Here is a 22,140-nt window from a genome sequence, read left to right on the forward strand (position 1 = left end):
CCCTTCCCCTCCAGAGTGACAAAGAAGGGTTCAAGAGAGAAAGACTTTGAGAAATTTACTAAATTGTTCAAAAAGTTAGAGGTAAATCTACCATTCTTTGAAGCCCTTGAGCACATGCCTTTGTATAAGAAATTTATGAAGGAGGTGTTGTCGAAAAAGAGATCACTAGGAGGAGAGCCAAAAATTGCAACCGAGAAGTGTGGTATAGTCTCGACAGCAAGAAAGATCCCGATAAAGAGGAAAGACCCTGGGGCGGTGGCGATACCATGCACTATCAAGAATATAGCATTTAAAAAGGTACTCCTCGATTCTGGGTCTAGTGTGAGTTTAATGCCTTTGTCCATGTTCAAAAAGCTTGAATTAGAAAAGATTAGTGAAAGTAAGACACAGTTAAGGTTCGCTGATCACACCGTCAAGAAATCCTATGGGGTAGCTGAAGATGTACTAGTGGAAGTTGATAAGTTTGTATTCCCTGTTGACTTCCACATCATGGATATTCCGGAAGACGAAGAAACTCCTATCCTTCTTGGGAGACCATTTTTGTCGACAGGCCGCTGCAACCTCGACATTGAAAAAGGGACACTAACGCTAAAATCATTTGATGAAGAAGTAACCTTGAAGATGTTAGGAGTTAAGAAAAATAGGGCAGGTATGAATGAGAAAACTTCAGCTGGTATGACAGAAGGTGAAAAAGAAGACAAAAATCCTAAAAATCTCCAAGAAAAAGTGTCAAGCATAGCCTCTCGGGTGGAACCAACTTATGTAGCTGTCAAAAGTCATAAGAAAGCGAAGGGAGTCAAGAAGAATGTGGGAAGCAAATTGAAGAGAGAAGTTAGCCACGCTTTTCATCTTCATGAGTTCGTGGTTGCAAAAGTGACAAGCAACAAGGTTTGGAAAAGGAAATACCCTCCATAATAAAGGGTAATGGACCGTCGAGCCATGCGACGTTAAACGAAGCGCTTCGTGGGAGGCAACCCACGGTTTTAATAATTAATTTTTCTGTTTGTTTATGTTATTTTCAGGAAATAAAAGAGGACGTCTCTAGTGAAATCTCGGAAGTGATCATTGGAGTGCAATACCCTCTCGTTCTGAAACATTGAGGCCAATGTTTAGTTCAAGTTTGGGGGAGGCTCTTCTCTTTGCATTTTAATTTTTATGTTATTTTTATGTTATTGGTATGATGTGAAACCATAAAGTGAATTCTGCCCAAATTTTGACCGAAATGTTAATTCTTTTGTTGAAGAGTTTTGATCTTAAAGAGCGATCGGGAATAGTATATAGAGATGAAGCGAGGATTGTTTGAGGACAGGAAGTGCGGAATAATGTGACAAGAAGATGTTTGTTTCAGCACCCTTGGTTCCCTGGAAGAGATACGAGTCTAACGTGTAGATTTGCACCATAGTACTTGTCTCCTGAGAAGTACTTCTCGAGTAGTTTATTGATACAGTCTGGCATAATTCAGATTCTCTTGCATGATGACTGGTTGAGAAAAAAAAAAGAGATATAAAGTTGGCACCGAATGATGAAAAGGCGGTAAAAGGCAATCGGCTCGCTAAGTTGGGTAACCCTCACCCGGTTATTCAGCCCAAAGGAGATTGATCCCCAAACGTCGTCCAAAAGGACAATATATAACTGCAAAGTTTGAAAATTTCATCAGGAATAAAAAAGTAGCCAATGCTGCTAGTTTGGTGCCAGGAAAAGAAAACCAGAAGCCTTGATTCGTCTCATGCAGGTGATGATTATTATAAGAAATGCAGTGCCTTAATATGATTGTCCGAATGAAAGAGGAGGAAAATCGAAAAGAGACTTAAGTGCAAAGCATAGTTGGAGAGGTATCCGAAACGGGAGCTTGAGGTTTAATGTGGTAACAAAACTCGTCGCGTCATGTGAATGCCGAATCAACTGTTTCTTGATCAATACAGACGGATATCTCACGTATGAACACCGTGTGCTTTGAAGGGCATTAACTTTTGTAATTGTCGCTTGAGGTCAAGCAACGGTTTAAGTTTGGGGGAGTTTGATCAGTGGTTTTCACACATATTTTTATCGTTGTTTTTAAGTATGTTTAAGTTATGTTATTGAGCGTTTTATTTCTTTATTAGTCATTTTATGCTTTGGTTGTATGTTTTTATGTTTTCAGGTTCATATGGAGAAATCGGAGTAAATCAGTGCAAAACTCGGAGTTTCGATGGAATTTCAAAAACATGCTACAGGAGGCCTGACACGGGTGGCCGTGTTGCCCAACACGGGCCGTGTCAGGAAGAGGGCGCAAGAAGTTGGAAAAACAGTGGTGCAACACGGGTGCCCGTGTTGCTCAACACGGCCCGTGTTGCTAAGCCTGGGACTTGGATCTTGAAAAATAAATGACAGGGGACCAACACGGGTGCCCGTGTTGCTCAACACGGCCCGTGTTGGGTGATGACGCTGATTTCAGTGATTTTTATTATTTAGTTCAATGGTTGGCCTGCAGGGGTGTTTTTGGGATTTCCAACCAACTTAAGTGAGTCTGCATTATTTAGGAGGGTTTTCAAGATGAATTAGGGATCTTTTTTGCCACACGAAGAATTGGAGGATTGAGAGAAGAAGCCTATGCAATTGGAGAAGAACAGAGAACTCTCATGAGCGGAAGCCATTGAAGATCAAAGTTCATCATCTCTATTGTAATGTCTTTATTTGATATCTTTGTAATTTCTTTGGATGATATGAGTAGCTAAACCCCCCAATGCTAGGGGGTGTCCCTGATTAACATTTGTGATGATTTTGAATTCCGAATTTCAATAATATATTTCTCTTTTACATTCAATTTAATGGTATAAGGTTTTTAATGCTTTCCTCGTCGGACCAACTGGATTGATTTATGACTGACAATTAGGATTGACCTCCATTGTTAGGGTTTTTATACCATTATATTATAGTAGATATCACCTAGGACTAAGGATACCCTATAGTAACCGGATTGTTCTTGATTATAATAATACTTGATTTGATCACTAATTTCGAAGGACTTTGGGATTAGGATTTCAATGTTCAAAGGATTGCCCACTAAGGACTTAGGAGCAAATACCCTTAAGAACCGGTAATTGATAAGTTGAACTTTGTTAATGAAACAAGGGTTCAGAATTGTTACATGTTAATGCACACACCTACCCTGGCATGTTACTCATATTTGGCTAAATCAACCTTTTTAAGTTTATTTGCAATTTAAGTCGTAATCATAAAAACCAAACCCCCAAGGATTTTTGTTTAATTGAATTCCTACTAACTCTATAATATCACGCAGTCCTTGAGATCGACATTCGGGGAATTTCCCTATTATTACTGCAGAGGCAAAATAGTACACTTGCTATTTTACCGATCAAGTTTTTGGCGCCGTTGCCGGGGACTGCCGAAAATTATAGAATTTTTAGATTTAGTTCAATTAGAATTTTGTTGCTCTGCGACTAAAATTTTATTTTTTGAAAAAAAAAATTATTTTATTTTTGTTCCTAATTCTAATAATTGTCTAATCTGTTTATGCGAGGTAAGGCCTCAGCAGAATTTCTTTTTGACGCAGAAATTGAAAGGACTCTTCACGCAAGGCGCAGACAAGCTCGTCAAACTAAACTGGAATCCGAGGAAGAAGTGATTACAGTTCATTCTGGTTCAGACACCGAAAGTGAAGAAGAGATCATGGGCGAGGTACCACCACCAGAGAGACTTCTCGGAGACTATGGTGCTAGAAACACACCGGGAGGAAGACTAACTATTGTCAACCAACCGGTAAATGTTCCTAATTTTCAATTGCATCCAAGCACCATCACTCAGCTCGAAAGAAAGCCTTTCACCGGAAAGGTTAATGAAGATGCAAACAAGCACTTACAGAGGTTTCTGACCATGAGTACAACTTTAAAAATCGAAGGTCATACAGAAGAGGCCAAGAAGCTGAGAATGTTCCCATTCACCTTGGCAGAAGAAGCAGAAAAGTGGTTTTATTCCCTTCCAGCGGGCAGCATTACATCATGGGAAGAGATGGAAAAGGCTTTCTTAAATGAGTATTTTCCCGCCTCGGTCTTTATAAGGAAGAGGTATGACATTCTGAACTTCAAGCAGAAGGAGGGTGAGCCATTAGGAGATGCATACAAAATATTCAAAAGAATTCTAGTAGCATGTCCCACTCACAATATGGACAAGACTGAACAGATGCAAGTATTTGTCAATGGGCTCAGAATGAAAACAAAACAGTTAATTGATACAGCAGCTGGAGGCTCGACAAATTTCACAACAGCCTCAGGCATCATCAAAATCATTGAGGCAATAGCTGCAAATGAGTATTTGGAATTGTATGACAGGTGTGCTAGCAAACCGGAAGGAATCATTGATCTCAAGCTGGAGAATTCTAAAACTCGGGTTGAAGATGCGATAGCCGCAGAAGTTGAAAAGAAATTGAAGGCTATGAATATAGGTAAACAACAGGTGGCTCAAGTTCAACAAGCTCAACCTGTCAGCTGTGAAATCTGTAATGGCCCACACCAAACGGTGTACTGTTTTGCTACTCCCAAGCAGATTGAAGAAATCAAATTCCTAAGGCAAAACAACCCGTATTCTAACACCTACAATCCAGGGTGGAAGAATCATCCAAATTTTGCTTGGAAAGATCAACAACAACAAGGTACCCAGAAGGCAGAGTGGGAAGTGGCAATTGAAAGATTAGCTGGGCAGTGTTCTCAGTTCCAAGAAGAAACAAGAAACAACCACAGAAACACTTCGGCCTCAATTAAAAATCGGGAAGTTCAAGTGGGGCAGATAGCACAACATCTCACGCTACAGGCACAAGGTACCCTTCCGAGCTCAACTGTGAAAAATCCGAAAGACCAGGAGAAGATTAATGCTGTTACTACAAGAAGTAGGAGAGTAGCAGAATCTGAAAAAGAAAAAGAAAAAGAGGAAATAGATGACCCCATGGTAATAGAGGTGGATCTGGAAATAAGAGAGAATCCAAAAGAGCCAGAAGTGGTGGTACCACCGGTTAAACCAGTTGAAGAAAAAATTAAGAAAGACGCTGAACCGGTGATAAAACTACCCTTCCCCTCCAGAGTGACAAAGAAGGGTTCAAGAGAGAAAGACTTTGAGAAATTTACTAAATTGTTCAAAAAGTTAGAGGTAAATCTACCATTCTTTGAAGCCCTTGAGCACATGCCTTTGTATAAGAAATTTATGAAGGAGGTGTTGTCGAAAAAGAGATCACTAGGAGGAGAGCCAAAAATTGCAACCGAGAAGTGTGGTATAGTCTCGACAGCAAGAAAGATCCCGATAAAGAGGAAAGACCCTGGGGCGGTGGCGATACCATGCACTATCAAGAATATAGCATTTAAAAAGGTACTCCTCGATTCTGGGTCTAGTGTGAGTTTAATGCCTTTGTCCATGTTCAAAAAGCTTGAATTAGAAAAGATTAGTGAAAGTAAGACACAGTTAAGGTTCGCTGATCACACCGTCAAGAAATCCTATGGGGTAGCTGAAGATGTACTAGTGGAAGTTGATAAGTTTGTATTCCCTGTTGACTTCCACATCATGGATATTCCGGAAGACGAAGAAACTCCTATCCTTCTTGGGAGACCATTTTTGTCGACAGGCCGCTGCAACCTCGACATTGAAAAAGGGACACTAACGCTAAAATCATTTGATGAAGAAGTAACCTTGAAGATGTTAGGAGTTAAGAAAAATAGGGCAGGTATGAATGAGAAAACTTCAGCTGGTATGACAGAAGGTGAAAAAGAAGACAAAAATCCTAAAAATCTCCAAGAAAAAGTGTCAAGCATAGCCTCTCGGGTGGAACCAACTTATGTAGCTGTCAAAAGTCATAAGAAAGCGAAGGGAGTCAAGAAGAACGTGGGAAGCAAATTGAAGAGAGAAGTTAGCCACGCTTTTCATCTTCATGAGTTCGTGGTTGCAAAAGTGACAAGCAACAAGGTTTGGAAAAGGAAATACCCTCCATAATAAAGGGTAATGGACCGTCGAGCCATGCGACGTTAAACGAAGCGCTTCGTGGGAGGCAACCCACGGTTTTAATAATTAATTTTTCTGTTTGTTTATGTTATTTTCAGGAAATAAAAGAGGACGTCTCTAGTGAAATCTCGGAAGTGATCATTGGAGTGCAATACCCTCTCGTTCTGAAACATTGAGGCCAATGTTTAGTTCAAGTTTGGGGGAGGCTCTTCTCTTTGCATTTTAATTTTTATGTTATTTTTATGTTATTGGTATGATGTGAAACCATAAAGTGAATTCTGCCCAAATTTTGACCGAAATGTTAATTCTTTTGTTGAAGAGTTTTGATCTTAAAGAGCGATCGGGAATAGTATATAGAGATGAAGCGAGGATTGTTTGAGGACAGGAAGTGCGGAATAATGTGACAAGAAGATGTTTGTTTCAGCACCCTTGGTTCCCTGGAAGAGATACGAGTCTAACGTGTAGATTTGCACCATAGTACTTGTCTCCTGAGAAGTACTTCTCGAGTAGTTTATTGATACAGTCTGGCATAATTCAGATTCTCTTGCATGATGACTGGTTGAGAAAAAAAAAAGAGATATAAAGTTGGCACCGAATGATGAAAAGGCGGTAAAAGGCAATCGGCTCGCTAAGTTGGGTAACCCTCACCCGGTTATTCAGCCCAAAAGAGATTGATCCCCAAACGTCGTCCAAAAGGACAATATATAACTGCAAAGTTTGAAAATTTCATCAGGAATAAAAAAGTAGCCAATGCTGCTAGTTTGGTGCCAGGAAAAGAAAACCAGAAGCCTTGATTCGTCTCATGCAGGTGATGATTATTATAAGAAATGCAGTGCCTTAATATGATTGTCCGAATGAAAGAGGAGGAAAATCGGAAAGAGACTTAAGTGCAAAGCATAGTTGGAGAGGTATCCGAAACGGGAGCTTGAGGTTTAATGTGGTAACAAAACTCGTCGCGTCATGTGAATGCCGAATCAACTGTTTCTTGATCAATACAGACGGATATCTCACGTATGAACACCGTGTGCTTTGAAGGGCATTAACTTTTGTAATTGTCGCTTGAGGTCAAGCAACGGTTTAAGTTTGGGGGAGTTTGATCAGTGGTTTTCACACATATTTTTATCGTTGTTTTTAAGTATGTTTAAGTTATGTTATTGAGCGTTTTATTTCTTTATTAGTCATTTTATGCTTTGGTTGTATGTTTTTATGTTTTCAGGTTCATATGGAGAAATCGGAGTAAATCAGTGCAAAACTCGGAGTTTCGATGGAATTTCAAAAACATGCTACAGGAGGCCTGACACGGGTGGCCGTGTTGCCCAACACGGGCCGTGTCAGGAAGAGGGCGCAAGAAGTTGGAAAAACAGTGGTGCAACACGGGTGCCCGTGTTGCTCAACACGGCCCGTGTTGCTAAGCCTGGGACTTGGATCTTGAAAAATAAATGACAGGGGACCAACACGGGTGCCCGTGTTGCTCAACACGGCCCGTGTTGGGTGATGACGCTGATTTCAGTGATTTTTATTATTTAGTTCAATGGTTGGCCTGCAGGGGTGTTTTTGGGATTTCCAACCAACTTAAGTGAGTCTGCATTATTTAGGAGGGTTTTCAAGATGAATTAGGGATCTTTTTTGCCACACGAAGAATTGGAGGATTGAGAGAAGAAGCCTATGCAATTGGAGAAGAACAGAGAACTCTCATGAGCGGAAGCCATTGAAGATCAAAGTTCATCATCTCTATTGTAATGTCTTTATTTGATATCTTTGTAATTTCTTTGGATGATATGAGTAGCTAAACCCCCCAATGCTAGGGGGGTGTCCCTGATTAACATTTGTGATGATTTTGAATTCCGAATTTCAATAATATATTTCTCTTTTACATTCAATTTAATGGTATAAGGTTTTTAATGCTTTCCTCGTCGGACCAACTGGATTGATTTATGACTGACAATTAGGATTGACCTCCATTGTTAGGGTTTTTATACCATTATATTATAGTAGATATCACCTAGGACTAAGGATACCCTATAGTAACCGGATTGTTCTTGATTATAATAATACTTGATTTGATCACTAATTTCGAAGGACTTTGGGATTAGGATTTCAATGTTCAAAGGATTGCCCACTAAGGACTTAGGAGCAAATACCCTTAAGAACCGGTAATTGATAAGTTGAACTTTGTTAATGAAACAAGGGTTCAGAATTGTTACATGTTAATGCACACACCTACCCTGGCATGTTACTCATATTTGGCTAAATCAACCTTTTTAAGTTTATTTGCAATTTAAGTCGTAATCATAAAAACCAAACCCCCAAGGATTTTTGTTTAATTGAATTCCTACTAACTCTATAATATCACGCAGTCCTTGAGATCGACATTCGGGGAATTTCCCTATTATTACTGCAGAGGCAAAATAGTACACTTGCTATTTTACCGATCAAGTTTTTGGCGCCGTTGCCGGGGACTGCCGAAAATTATAGAATTTTTAGATTTAGTTCAATTAGAATTTTGTTGCTCTGCGACTAAAATTTTATTTTTTGAAAAAAAAAATTATTTTATTTTTGTTCCTAATTCTAATAATTGTCTAATCTGTTTATGCGAGGTAAGGCCTCAGCAGAATTTCTTTTTGACGCAGAAATTGAAAGGACTCTTCACGCAAGGCGCAGACAAGCTCGTCAAACTAAACTGGAATCCGAGGAAGAAGTGATTACAGTTCATTCTGGTTCAGACACCGAAAGTGAAGAAGAGATCATGGGCGAGGTACCACCACCAGAGAGACTTCTCGGAGACTATGGTGCTAGAAACACACCGGGAGGAAGACTAACTATTGTCAACCAACCGGTAAATGTTCCTAATTTTCAATTGCATCCAAGCACCATCACTCAGCTCGAAAGAAAGCCTTTCACCGGAAAGGTTAATGAAGATGCAAACAAGCACTTACAGAGGTTTCTGACCATGAGTACAACTTTAAAAATCGAAGGTCATACAGAAGAGGCCAAGAAGCTGAGAATGTTCCCATTCACCTTGGCAGAAGAAGCAGAAAAGTGGTTTTATTCCCTTCCAGCGGGCAGCATTACATCATGGGAAGAGATGGAAAAGGCTTTCTTAAATGAGTATTTTCCCGCCTCGGTCTTTATAAGGAAGAGGTATGACATTCTGAACTTCAAGCAGAAGGAGGGTGAGCCATTAGGAGATGCATACAAAATATTCAAAAGAATTCTAGTAGCATGTCCCACTCACTGTCATACCCCAATTTTTGACCCTAAGATCATACATCATTTGCATTTCAATCATCAATCAAGATCACAACCTTGAGGTATCATTTTTCCTTTGAGGGGAACCATCGAGCATTTCTAGCTTTTTATTTGTTTTATACTAACCCAAACACCAAAAACATTGCTTTATTTCTTTGTAGGCTCTTGTTTTGTAGGTACCAAGCCAAGACATGCAATAAACAAGGCATTTTTCATGTTTTGGACTGATGAAATCGATTTTCCTACTGGGTAAATCGATTTCCCTGCAGCAATCTTCAACAAAATCACATTCTGGACAGCATGAAATCGATTTCCCTCCTGGGTAAATCGATTTCCCTAGTGTATTTTGCGCCAAATTCTCTTCTGGAACAGAGTGAAATCGATTTCACTCCTGGGGAAATCGATTTCCTTAAGGCAAAATTCAAAAAATATAAGGAGGGAAGCTTGACATCATTTTGGCACCTTTTTCTTTGATTATTTTTTATCATTTTACTAATTTTCCACCTCATCAAAATTAATCCCTTCATTAAACCCACTTTAACCTCATTTTACCATTTTTACCATTTAATTGCCACTTTAATCACCAATTAAACACAAGTTAATCACCAAACACAAAAAGACCAATTTGCCACTACTCTTGCTCCAATTCTATAAATAGAGCCCTCTACTCTCTCATTTCTCAAGCTTTGATAGCCAAAAAAGTTCTTGCAAATTCATTTCTCAAGCTTTTGAGAGCCAAAAAACCCCTTGCAATTTCTCTCCTCATCCCTACCAAATTCACCAAAGCTCTTTGTTCTTTCATAAAGTTTGTGAGTCACATCTTGAACCTCACAAACTTTGAGCTAAACCACCATCTATTTCACTCTTTTTTCTTCAATTGTTGAGAGATCAAGATTTGTGTTGGTGATTCTTGAAGTAGATCTAAGTTTTGTTCAAGATTTGGTAATTTTCTTCATCCTTTTTGTATATCATGATGTAGATCTTTGTTGCTTGTGTGTGATGCATCTTTGATGCTATATTGGTGCTATTTGATGGTGATTTGATGGAAAATTCGTGCTCCAATTGATATGTGATCATAAGGTGTTTGTATGTTTGCTTAAGTCAAGTTTTATGCCTTTAAATGTTGTTTTTGCTGAAATTTGCACTGGTCAAATCGATTTCCTTAAGGCTCAAATCGATTTCATGCTGTACGTAACTTGTTTTTTTTTGAAAACTGCCTTATGGAAATCGATTTCCCTCTGCATGAAATCGATTTCCTGCTGGCAGAATGTGGTTTTTTGCCTTTTTTATGCTTGTTTTGGTTTCCTACTTCCTCCACTTCATTAATATCATTGGATCTAGGATGTTGATAGGTTTGAAATGACCTAATCCATAATATTAGATGAATGATATTAATGATAGTGTGAGTTGATTATCTTTTGTGTTTTCATTCTTATTTTCATCTTATCTTTCTTTTGATCGATGAAAGTCTTAACATCTTGAGAATTCTATGGATTCTTGATAAAGACTAGATCAATTTGTTTTCCTTATTATCTTTTCATCTTATTTGCTTTTGATCGATGAAAGTCTTAACATCTTGAGAATTCTATGGATTCTTGATGAAGACTAGATCAATTTGTTTTCCTTATTATCTTTTTATCATATTTGCTTTTGATCGATGAAAGTCTTAATATCTTGAGAATTCTATGGATTCTTGATAAAGGCTAGATCATTTCTTCTTCTCCTTCTTGTTTCTTTTGATTGATGATCTTGATACATGGAGAACTCTCCTACATTTGTCCCGACTCGATAAAAAGATCAAACATGGAAGAGAATTGTATGCGGTTGATTTAAGACTTGTGGAGGTTTTTATCGTGTAGTCGCTATGATTTTATCAAGCTTCTGATAAGCCCCATTGACTTTAAATCCGAGTACATCATTCACTCACCATAGATCTTCCTACTAACTTTGATAACATACTTGACAAGTTTCAAGATGGTTATCTTTAACATTTAACAACTAACTTTAATTTCCGCACCTTTACTATACCGCTCTTTATATTACCGCTCTTTATATTTCTCGCCTTATCGCTTTACTTTATCATTTCATCATATTTACCTTCCGTCATTTTCTCTTTGTCCACTTGGACATATGTTTATGTTTCCGTTATTTTTCTTTTGTCCACTTGGACCATACTTTATTTTTTCGCTAAAACACTAATAAATAACCAAAATCTAAAAAATACATAAGGCTCTCTTTGGACTATCGGTTACTATCCCTAGCACTTTGGAGATTCGGACTTATGGACCTAGTACCTTTGGACTCATTCTATTATTATCCTGTGATTGTTCTGTCTGTCTGGCATTGTGCTGTTGTATGTTTTTGTGTGCAGGTATTTCCTTGAAAGCCCTTGATGGTTAATTCCAAGGCGTTGAAATAAGGATTTTACCTGAAAACAGCCGTTACTCTGCCCGATTTTCGTCAGAACCTTAATGTGTTTAATGCAAAGTGGTGCTAAGACAATAAGTTCATGTGGATCCCCAAGTGTTAATGTGTTGGTATTGATAAATCCAAAGGATGGGAAATCTACCTTGACTCACAATGTCAAGTGTTGGCTTCTTATTTGGTTAGACCGTTTCTTTCCTTAGCTTTTATTTTACGCAATAGGATAGCCTCTTCATCTCCTCCCATTCTTAAATTTTCAAAATCTTCTCCCTTTTTCCAAAACATTCTTATGTTTGCAAACCTTTTCAAAACCTTTTCTTAAAAATATCTTTCGCCCTTAGTGGCTTTTCTTCAAAAGTTTAGACACCGTTAATTGTCGAAACGAGCGGTTATACCCCACGATTTTGAAATTGATTGATAATAACGAGATCTTTTCCGCGTGAGAGAGCTAGTGGCATACTCGTTGATTTTATCCGAGTTGGAGCCCTTCTTTCATTTGCGATGCAAAGAACTTGTTTGTTCTCATGCTCAAGATCAATGGCTGAGTATTTCTCTCTAACGACAACAAAGTGTTTATTCGTTTTAAAAACGTTTTTCCCAAAAGCGGAACTACATTAGCTCTGACTTCTCCATTGCACCGAGGAGGTATGTAGGCCCAAAGCTTAACGCTTTGCCGAGCTTATTTTAAAAATAAAACAAACCCTTTTTTAGCACACACACACAGATTTTCAAAAAGGTTCCTGTGGAGTACCACAGATATGAGGGGTGCTTAAAACCTTCCCCTCATATAATCAACACCCGAACCTGAGTTCTCTTTCTTGTTTTTCTTTAAAAACAAAACTTTGGGTTTTACGTTCTTTTCCCTTTTCCTTTGAAAAAATAAAGCGCGGTGGCGATTTCAAACGGAATATTGATTCGAGTCAATCCCATGGCTTCGATGTCAGATTTTCCCCGCTACAGAAAAAATGGCGACTCTGCTGGGGATCCAGTTTTAAGTGTGTTAAGCCTATTTTTGTTTATCTGTGTGTTTTATCTGTATATATTATTGTGTGCTTTGTTTGTTTATTTTCTTTTATTTTTTTTTTTTTTTTGGTGCTCGATGGTTCCTCTGTGATGAGATAAAGTTCTAACCCGAACTTTTGTGAGTAACTTGAGATAGGAGGTGGTAAGACCAATAGTCGCATGTCAGGAGCAATCCTTAGCATGAGCGTCATATGGTGGAACCCCAATCAGTGGAGGCCTCATGGAAGGTAGTAGAGGTTGTTACGAATCATCGTGATAACGCTATTACTTTCAATAGTGAGTGTCCGTAGAAGCTGAATGACCTAGAACCCCTTTTAACCAATCTAAGCCTTTTTAGGATGTAGTGCAGAAACAAGATCAAGTACCAATTTGAGCTTGTTGTCATGCGATACTACGCTCAGACGAGGTCTTTTTAGGCATATTATTGGCGCCCATGAGCAATTGTGCGTGCCGGTAGTATCCGATAGAAGATTGAAAACTCTGGGAACCTTTGTAGAACCCGTTTGGCAGGTACAAAATTCCCTAGTACATACCTTTGTGGGTGGTTCTTAACCTTGACTCCATGCTCGTGACGTCGAACCTTTGAACTCTGTTTGTGCGACCATGTGTGATCTTGATTGTGATTGATGCATAAACCATGCATCCATGCATTCATTTGATTTCCAAGGAACTCATAGGTCTTTCTTTGTAAACATCATAAGTTTCATCAAACTCAATGGATCTTGGGTGTTGATGGGGTGAAAACTCTAATCCACCAAAATGGATGATTGATCTTGATGATAACTTGATCAAAGCTTTGATCCAATATAGGATCTACTTCGTTCATGTTTTGATGTTTACAAATTAATAACTTGAATTCTTTGAAAATCAAATAAATAAATAAAAATAGCAATTGCATCATTTGCATACGTACATCCAGGTTGTCCAGAAAACTCATCCTTGTCTGTCTCCATCTTCAGAGTTTGTCTGTCTACCGTCAAGTTGATTCCTCGACACATTGAACTAGAAGCATGTATCTGAAGAGTATGGAAGAACTTCAACAAGACCAAGAGTTGGTTAGAGCAAAGATGCTATCTTTCAGGGATATGGGTCCTAATGTTGTCACTAATCCTTTGCCAGATCAGAGTGGCTGAAGACAAGTCAAAGCCTGATTTTCCTAAAGCCAAGTGTTTCAGACAAGATAGCTCATCTTGGTTGCTGATTAGTCACTAGGCCTTGTTTCTGTACTGTTTGTATTTCCTTTATTGTGCTGTTTACTTTTAGACTTTGTTTGTTTCTGAATGGTGATTTTAATGAAATGAGCATTGCATATTTTGAATTCATTCATCTACTATGTTTATGTTTATACATTCTTTTACAAAACTTTTTCTTCCTTTTGCTTTCTCTATCAAACTTGTGTTTTATGCAAAGATTGGAGGGAGGATGATGACAACGAAATACACAAGTTGTTGAACTGTATGCTTTCGAATAAAACTCTGCTGATGATGTACAGGCATTGTTTCAATTCCCAAACACTGGAGAAATAAGGAAGTTAATCCCTTGTCAACCCCTCTGAGCCTTCGAAGTTGGAGTTTCTTTCTGTATGAAAAACCCGTATTTTTAACCTGGGGCAGGGTAGTTCTCAGTTAATTTGGCTGTGCATTCTATTTTAAGAGAATCATTCAGTACACCTTTCAACAAGTGCTTCAATCGCAAGCTTTGCTCCGCATACATCAAAGAAATGTTGGAGATGTCAATTAAAAGCCAATGATGGTTCATCTTAATCATTAAGCAAGGCAGTCACTATCTTTCAAAAAAAAATGTATCAAAAAAATGTATACAAAGAAAAGCCTGCTAAGTCAAAACCAAAAATGATGACTTAGGCAAAAATAAGGGCATCCCGCTGACTGTAAGATCAAAAATAAACAGTTCAGGCAAAAGTTAGGGATATCAAAAGAAAAAGATGAAAAAAGAGAAGTCAATAAATTCCTCAAGCAACAAAATGTTGTGACAACAAAAAGGAAGAAGTGACTGCAATCTCAAAAGTTCTCTTTGCTTGTGAACTATCATCATTATCAAAGGTGCAATTCCAGAAGTCTCTTGGAACCTGAATGCATAAGTTGAATTAACTGAGTTGTAGGACTGGAGATCATCACGAAGGGGGTGGGAACAATCAAATTTTGAGCCTTATATCCTTTGTTTCTTAAACCGTGAACCTGGCCACGTTACAACCTTTAAAAGACCTAATTGAGGCAAGGTTTGTTTGAAAGCATACTACAACAAGGTTGCGTAAGCTGACTCCCATGAGATTTGCCAATCATTTGCTTTGATATCATATCTTTGTTTTATCTTTCACTTTGAATGTCTGAACCTTTATGTTTTGACTAGTTGATTCCATTTTCTTAACATCAATAACATCTTTCAAAAAATGATTTTGATTTCAAAAATATTCTTTGAGCATTGCATTAAAATTACCATTCTTGAATGAACATTTTGTTTGCAAGTAAGCACTCATTTTTCAGGAAGTTCAAACAGTCGAGAAACTTGATCAGTGATCCTATCAGGGGCATGTTATTTCAAGATCCTGTTGTTCATTCAAGATTTGTTGATCAGAATATCATTTCAATACTTGTACTGGGGCAAGCCATCCCAACATGCATTTCAAGAATTGAAGCCATGATCAGTTAACTTGCAACAATTAGTGAATCAGGGGCAATCTTCTTCAGCAATCCCCAAGCAGTTTTATCAGCCCTTCTCAAAGGATCATCGATTTGATACAGTTACCAGTGTAATAGAAGTATGTCCAAGCATCTTCTTCGTAAGCAGAATTGGCAGAGTTCCCGTGTTGAGGAATCAGAGTTCCTATCGTGCCTCACAAAAGAGTCTCCCTCAGTTGTCACAAACAATTGCATTGCATTGATCATATATCATGCATAGAAAAATTCAACATCACGCATTGAAACAAATTTCATACTCATTTACATTCTCCGAGGTCCTGTTGTTATCAACATTTTACCTTGAGATCTAAGTCCAACTTATTTGGCACATACCAAAGTAGATGTTCGTCTGCCTGTTTCTATTTCCGTCCAATGCTACTCTTGGATGTGTAAACTTTTCTCTCTGTCCAATGCTACTCTTGGACATGTCATTTCTCACTTTTTATCCAAAGCCACTATTGGATGTCACAATCCCCATTAAAATGTTTCTCACCTCCTTCAAAGCTACTATTGAATGACGTTCATGTCTTTGAGCTGGAATAACATTCTTTTTGTCCAATGCCACTATTGGATGTTTATTGAGTTTGTTTTCCATCCATTGCCACTCCTGAATGGTTGCTCAAATTTTCCGAATTGGTTTCCATTTTGTTCAAAGCTACTGTTGAACGCCTCTGATGTATTTCCGGCTTCAGGTTTCCATTTTGCATTCAAAGCCACTATTGAATCTCTTTGGTTTCCATTTTTGTCTAAAGCTAATATTGGATTGTTCCCGATGTTTTCCAGGGTTTGGATTCCTTTTGCTACTGTTGAACGTCTCTGCCGTATCTTCGGGTTTGTAGGTCTCCTTTTGCATTCAAAGCCACTGTTGAATCTTTTTGGTCTCCTTCCATCCAAAAAAAAACTATTGGATGTCTCCGCTGTTTCCTCAGAGATTGGACCCTTTTTTCAGATTCATTCAATGCCACTCTTGAATGTCTCTGATGGTTGGTGTCGTCTAATGCCACTCTTAGACGTTTCTACCCAATATGTTTGTGTTCCAGAGTTCATTCAATGCCACTTTTGAATATCTCTGTTGATTTTCATCGTCTAATGCCACTCTTAGACGTTCTTACTACACTTCTAACTTGGGTTTTATCCCTCCCTTTCTAAGTATTGCTGGATATTTCTTGTCACCCTGACGGATAACCAGTAGTATCTTGTTTCCCTAGCCACTCCTTTCATTCGAGTCTATCGCTCATTCCTTTTGTTCCCCCCAGTGGCATTATATTCCCCCTCTATTTTCATAAGCATACTTGATGCATCCATTAGCATCGCATTATACCTTAGGTTCAAAAATTGTGTATTTTATATTTAAGTCTCTTCAATTACGTCGAGCTGAGGATTTTAACCCTCACATCTCCGGAAAGAAGAAACTTAAATAGGGGCATCTGTCATACCCCAATTTTTGACCCTAAGATCATACATCATTTGCATTTCAATCATCAATCAAGATCACAACCTTGAGGTATCATTTTTCCTTTGAGGGGAACCATCGAGCATTTCTAGCTTTTTATTTGTTTTATACTAACCCAAACACCAAAAACATTGCTTTATTTCTTTGTAGGCTCTTGTTTTGTAGGTACCAAGCCAAGACATGCAATAAACAAGGCATTTTTCATGTTTTGGACTGATGAAATCGATTTTCCTACTGGGTAAATCGATTTCCCTGCAGCAATCTTCAACAAAATCACATTCTGGACAGCATGAAATCGATTTCCCTCCTGGGTAAATCGATTTCCCTAGTGTATTTTGCGCCAAATTCTCTTCTGGAACAGAGTGAAATCGATTTCACTCCTGGGGAAATCGATTTCCTTAAGGCAAAATTCAAAAAATATAAGGAGGGAAGCTTGACATCATTTTGGCACCTTTTTCTTTGATTATTTTTTATCATTTTACTAATTTTCCACCTCATCAAAATTAATCCCTTCATTAAACCCACTTTAACCTCATTTTACCATTTTTACCATTTAATTGCCACTTTAATCACCAATTAAACACAAGTTAATCACCAAACACAAAAAGACCAATTTGCCACTACTCTTGCTCCAATTCTATAAATAGAGCCCTCTACTCTCTCATTTCTCAAGCTTTGATAGCCAAAAAAGTTCTTGCAAATTCATTTCTCAAGCTTTTGAGAGCCAAAAAACCCCTTGCAATTTCTCTCCTCATCCCTACCAAATTCACCAAAGCTCTTTGTTCTTTCATAAAGTTTGTGAGTCACATCTTGAACCTCACAAACTTTGAGCTAAACCACCATCTATTTCACTCTTTTTTCTTCAATTGTTGAGAGATCAAGATTTGTGTTGGTGATTCTTGAAGTAGATCTAAGTTTTGTTCAAGATTTGGTAATTTTCTTCATCCTTTTTGTATATCATGATGTAGATCTTTGTTGCTTGTGTGTGATGCATCTTTGATGCTATATTGGTGCTATTTGATGGTGATTTGATGGAAAATTCGTGCTCCAATTGATATGTGATCATAAGGTGTTTGTATGTTTGCTTAAGTCAAGTTTTATGCCTTTAAATGTTGTTTTTGCTGAAATTTGCACTGGTCAAATCGATTTCCTTAAGGCTCAAATCGATTTCATGCTGTACGTAACTTGTTTTTTTTTGAAAACTGCCTTATGGAAATCGATTTCCCTCTGCATGAAATCGATTTCCTGCTGGCAGAATGTGGTTTTTTGCCTTTTTTATGCTTGTTTTGGTTTCCTACTTCCTCCACTTCATTAATATCATTGGATCTAGGATGTTGATAGGTTTGAAATGACCTAATCCATAATATTAGATGAATGATATTAATGATAGTGTGAGTTGATTATCTTTTGTGTTTTCATTCTTATTTTCATCTTATCTTTCTTTTGATCGATGAAAGTCTTAACATCTTGAGAATTCTATGGATTCTTGATAAAGACTAGATCAATTTGTTTTCCTTATTATCTTTTCATCTTATTTGCTTTTGATCGATGAAAGTCTTAACATCTTGAGAATTCTATGGATTCTTGATGAAGACTAGATCAATTTGTTTTCCTTATTATCTTTTTATCATATTTGCTTTTGATCGATGAAAGTCTTAATATCTTGAGAATTCTATGGATTCTTGATAAAGGCTAGATCATTTCTTCTTCTCCTTCTTGTTTCTTTTGATTGATGATCTTGATACATGGAGAACTCTCCTACATTTGTCCCGACTCGATAAAAAGATCAAACATGGAAGATAATTGTATGCGGTTGATTTAAGACTTGTGGAGGTTTTTATCGTGTAGTCGCTATGATTTTATCAAGCTTCTGATAAGCCCCATTGACTTTAAATCCGAGTACATCATTCACTCACCATAGATCTTCCTACTAACTTTGATAACATACTTGACAAGTTTCAAGATGGTTATCTTTAACATTTAACAACTAACTTTAATTTCCGCACCTTTACTATACCGCTCTTTATATTACCGCTCTTTATATTTCTCGCCTTATCGCTTTACTTTATCATTTCATCATATTTACCTTCCGTCATTTTCTCTTTGTCCACTTGGACATATGTTTATGTTTCCGTTATTTTTCTTTTGTCCACTTGGACCATACTTTATTTTTTCGCTAAAACACTAATAAATAACCAAAATCTAAAAAATACATAAGGCTCTCTTTGGACTATCGGTTACTATCCCTAGCACTTTGGAGATTCGGACTTATGGACCTAGTACCTTTGGACTCATTCTATTATTATCCTGTGATTGTTCTGTCTGTCTGGCATTGTGCTGTTGTATGTTTTTGTGTGCAGGTATTTCCTTGAAAGCCCTTGATGGTTAATTCCAAGGCGTTGAAATAAGGATTTTACCTGAAAACAGCCGTTACTCTGCCCGATTTTCGTCAGAACCTTAATGTGTTTAATGCAAAGTGGTGCTAAGACAATAAGTTCATGTGGATCCCCAAGTGTTAATGTGTTGGTATTGATAAATCCAAAGGATGGGAAATCTACCTTGACTCACAATGTCAAGTGTTGGCTTCTTATTTGGTTAGACCGTTTCTTTCCTTAGCTTTTATTTTACGCAATAGGATAGCCTCTTCATCTCCTCCCATTCTTAAATTTTCAAAATCTTCTCCCTTTTTCCAAAACATTCTTATGTTTGCAAACCTTTTCAAAACCTTTTCTTAAAAATATCTTTCGCCCTTAGTGGCTTTTCTTCAAAAGTTTAGACACCGTTAATTGTCGAAACGAGCGGTTATACCCCACGATTTTGAAATTGATTGATAATAACGAGATCTTTTCCGCGTGAGAGAGCTAGTGGCATACTCGTTGATTTTATCCGAGTTGGAGCCCTTCTTTCATTTGCGATGCAAAGAACTTGTTTGTTCTCATGCTCAAGATCAATGGCTGAGTATTTCTCTCTAACGACAACAAAGTGTTTATTCGTTTTAAAAACGTTTTTCCCAAAAGCGGAACTACATTAGCTCTGACTTCTCCATTGCACCGAGGAGGTATGTAGGCCCAAAGCTTAACGCTTTGCCGAGCTTATTTTAAAAATAAAACAAACCCTTTTTTAGCACACACACACAGATTTTCAAAAAGGTTCCTGTGGAGTACCACAGATATGAGGGGTGCTTAAAACCTTCCCCTCATATAATCAACACCCGAACCTGAGTTCTCTTTCTTGTTTTTCTTTAAAAACAAAACTTTGGGTTTTACGTTCTTTTCCCTTTTCCTTTGAAAAAATAAAGCGCGGTGGCGATTTCAAACGGAATATTGATTCGAGTCAATCCCATGGCTTCGATGTCAGATTTTCCCCGCTACACTCACAATATGGACAAGACTGAACAGATGCAAGTATTTGTCAATGGGCTCAGAATGAAAACAAAACAGTTAATTGATACAGCAGCTGGAGGCTCGACAAATTTCACAACAGCCTCAGGCATCATCAAAATCATTGAGGCAATAGCTGCAAATGAGTATTTGGAATTGTATGACAGGTGTGCTAGCAAACCGGAAGGAATCATTGATCTCAAGCTGGAGAATTCTAAAACTCGGGTTGAAGATGCGATAGCCGCAGAAGTTGAAAAGAAATTGAAGGCTATGAATATAGGTAAACAACAGGTGGCTCAAGTTCAACAAGCTCAACCTGTCAGCTGTGAAATCTGTAATGGCCCACACCAAACGGTGTACTGTTTTGCTACTCCCAAGCAGATTGAAGAAATCAAATTCCTAAGGCAAAACAACCCGTATTCTAACACCTACAATCCAGGGTGGAAGAATCATCCAAATTTTGCTTGGAAAGATCAACAACAACAAGGTACCCAGAAGGCAGAGTGGGAAGTGGCAATTGAAAGATTAGCTGGGCAGTGTTCTCAGTTCCAAGAAGAAACAAGAAACAACCACAGAAACACTTCGGCCTCAATTAAAAATCGGGAAGTTCAAGTGGGGCAGATAGCACAACATCTCACGCTATAGGCACAAGGTACCCTTCCGAGCTCAACTGTGAAAAATCCGAAAGACCAGGAGAAGATTAATGCTGTTACTACAAGAAGTAGGAGAGTAGCAGAATCTGAAAAAGAAAAAGAAAAAGAGGAAATAGATGACCCCATGGTAATAGAGGTGGATCTGGAAATAAGAGAGAATCCAAAAGAGCCAGAAGTGGTGGTACCACCGGTTAAACCAGTTGAAGAAAAAATTAAGAAAGACGCTGAACCGGTGATAAAACTACCCTTCCCCTCCAGAGTGACAAAGAAGGGTTCAAGAGAGAAAGACTTTGAGAAATTTACTAAATTGTTCAAAAAGTTAGAGGTAAATCTACCATTCTTTGAAGCCCTTGAGCACATGCCTTTGTATAAGAAATTTATGAAGGAGGTGTTGTCGAAAAAGAGATCACTAGGAGGAGAGCCAAAAATTGCAACCGAGAAGTGTGGTATAGTCTCGACAGCAAGAAAGATCCCGATAAAGAGGAAAGACCCTGGGGCGGTGGCGATACCATGCACTATCAAGAATATAGCATTTAAAAAGGTACTCCTCGATTCTGGGTCTAGTGTGAGTTTAATGCCTTTGTCCATGTTCAAAAAGCTTGAATTAGAAAAGATTAGTGAAAGTAAGACACAGTTAAGGTTCGCTGATCACACCGTCAAGAAATCCTATGGGGTAGCTGAAGATGTACTAGTGGAAGTTGATAAGTTTGTATTCCCTGTTGACTTCCACATCATGGATATTCCGGAAGACGAAGAAACTCCTATCCTTCTTGGGAGACCATTTTTGTCGACAGGCCGCTGCAACCTCGACATTGAAAAAGGGACACTAACGCTAAAATCATTTGATGAAGAAGTAACCTTGAAGATGTTAGGAGTTAAGAAAAATAGGGCAGGTATGAATGAGAAAACTTCAGCTGGTATGACAGAAGGTGAAAAAGAAGACAAAAATCCTAAAAATCTCCAAGAAAAAGTGTCAAGCATAGCCTCTCGGGTGGAACCAACTTATGTAGCTGTCAAAAGTCATAAGAAAGCGAAGGGAGTCAAGAAGAATGTGGGAAGCAAATTGAAGAGAGAAGTTAGCCACGCTTTTCATCTTCATGAGTTCGTGGTTGCAAAAGTGACAAGCAACAAGGTTTGGAAAAGGAAATACCCTCCATAATAAAGGGTAATGGACCGTCGAGCCATGCGACGTTAAACGAAGCGCTTCGTGGGAGGCAACCCACGGTTTTAATAATTAATTTTTCTGTTTGTTTATGTTATTTTCAGGAAATAAAAGAGGA

This window comes from Vicia villosa, linkage group LG5 (genome assembly GCF_029867415.1).
Source record: "Vicia villosa cultivar HV-30 ecotype Madison, WI linkage group LG5, Vvil1.0, whole genome shotgun sequence".
In the NCBI taxonomy this organism is placed as follows: domain Eukaryota; kingdom Viridiplantae; phylum Streptophyta; class Magnoliopsida; order Fabales; family Fabaceae; genus Vicia; species Vicia villosa.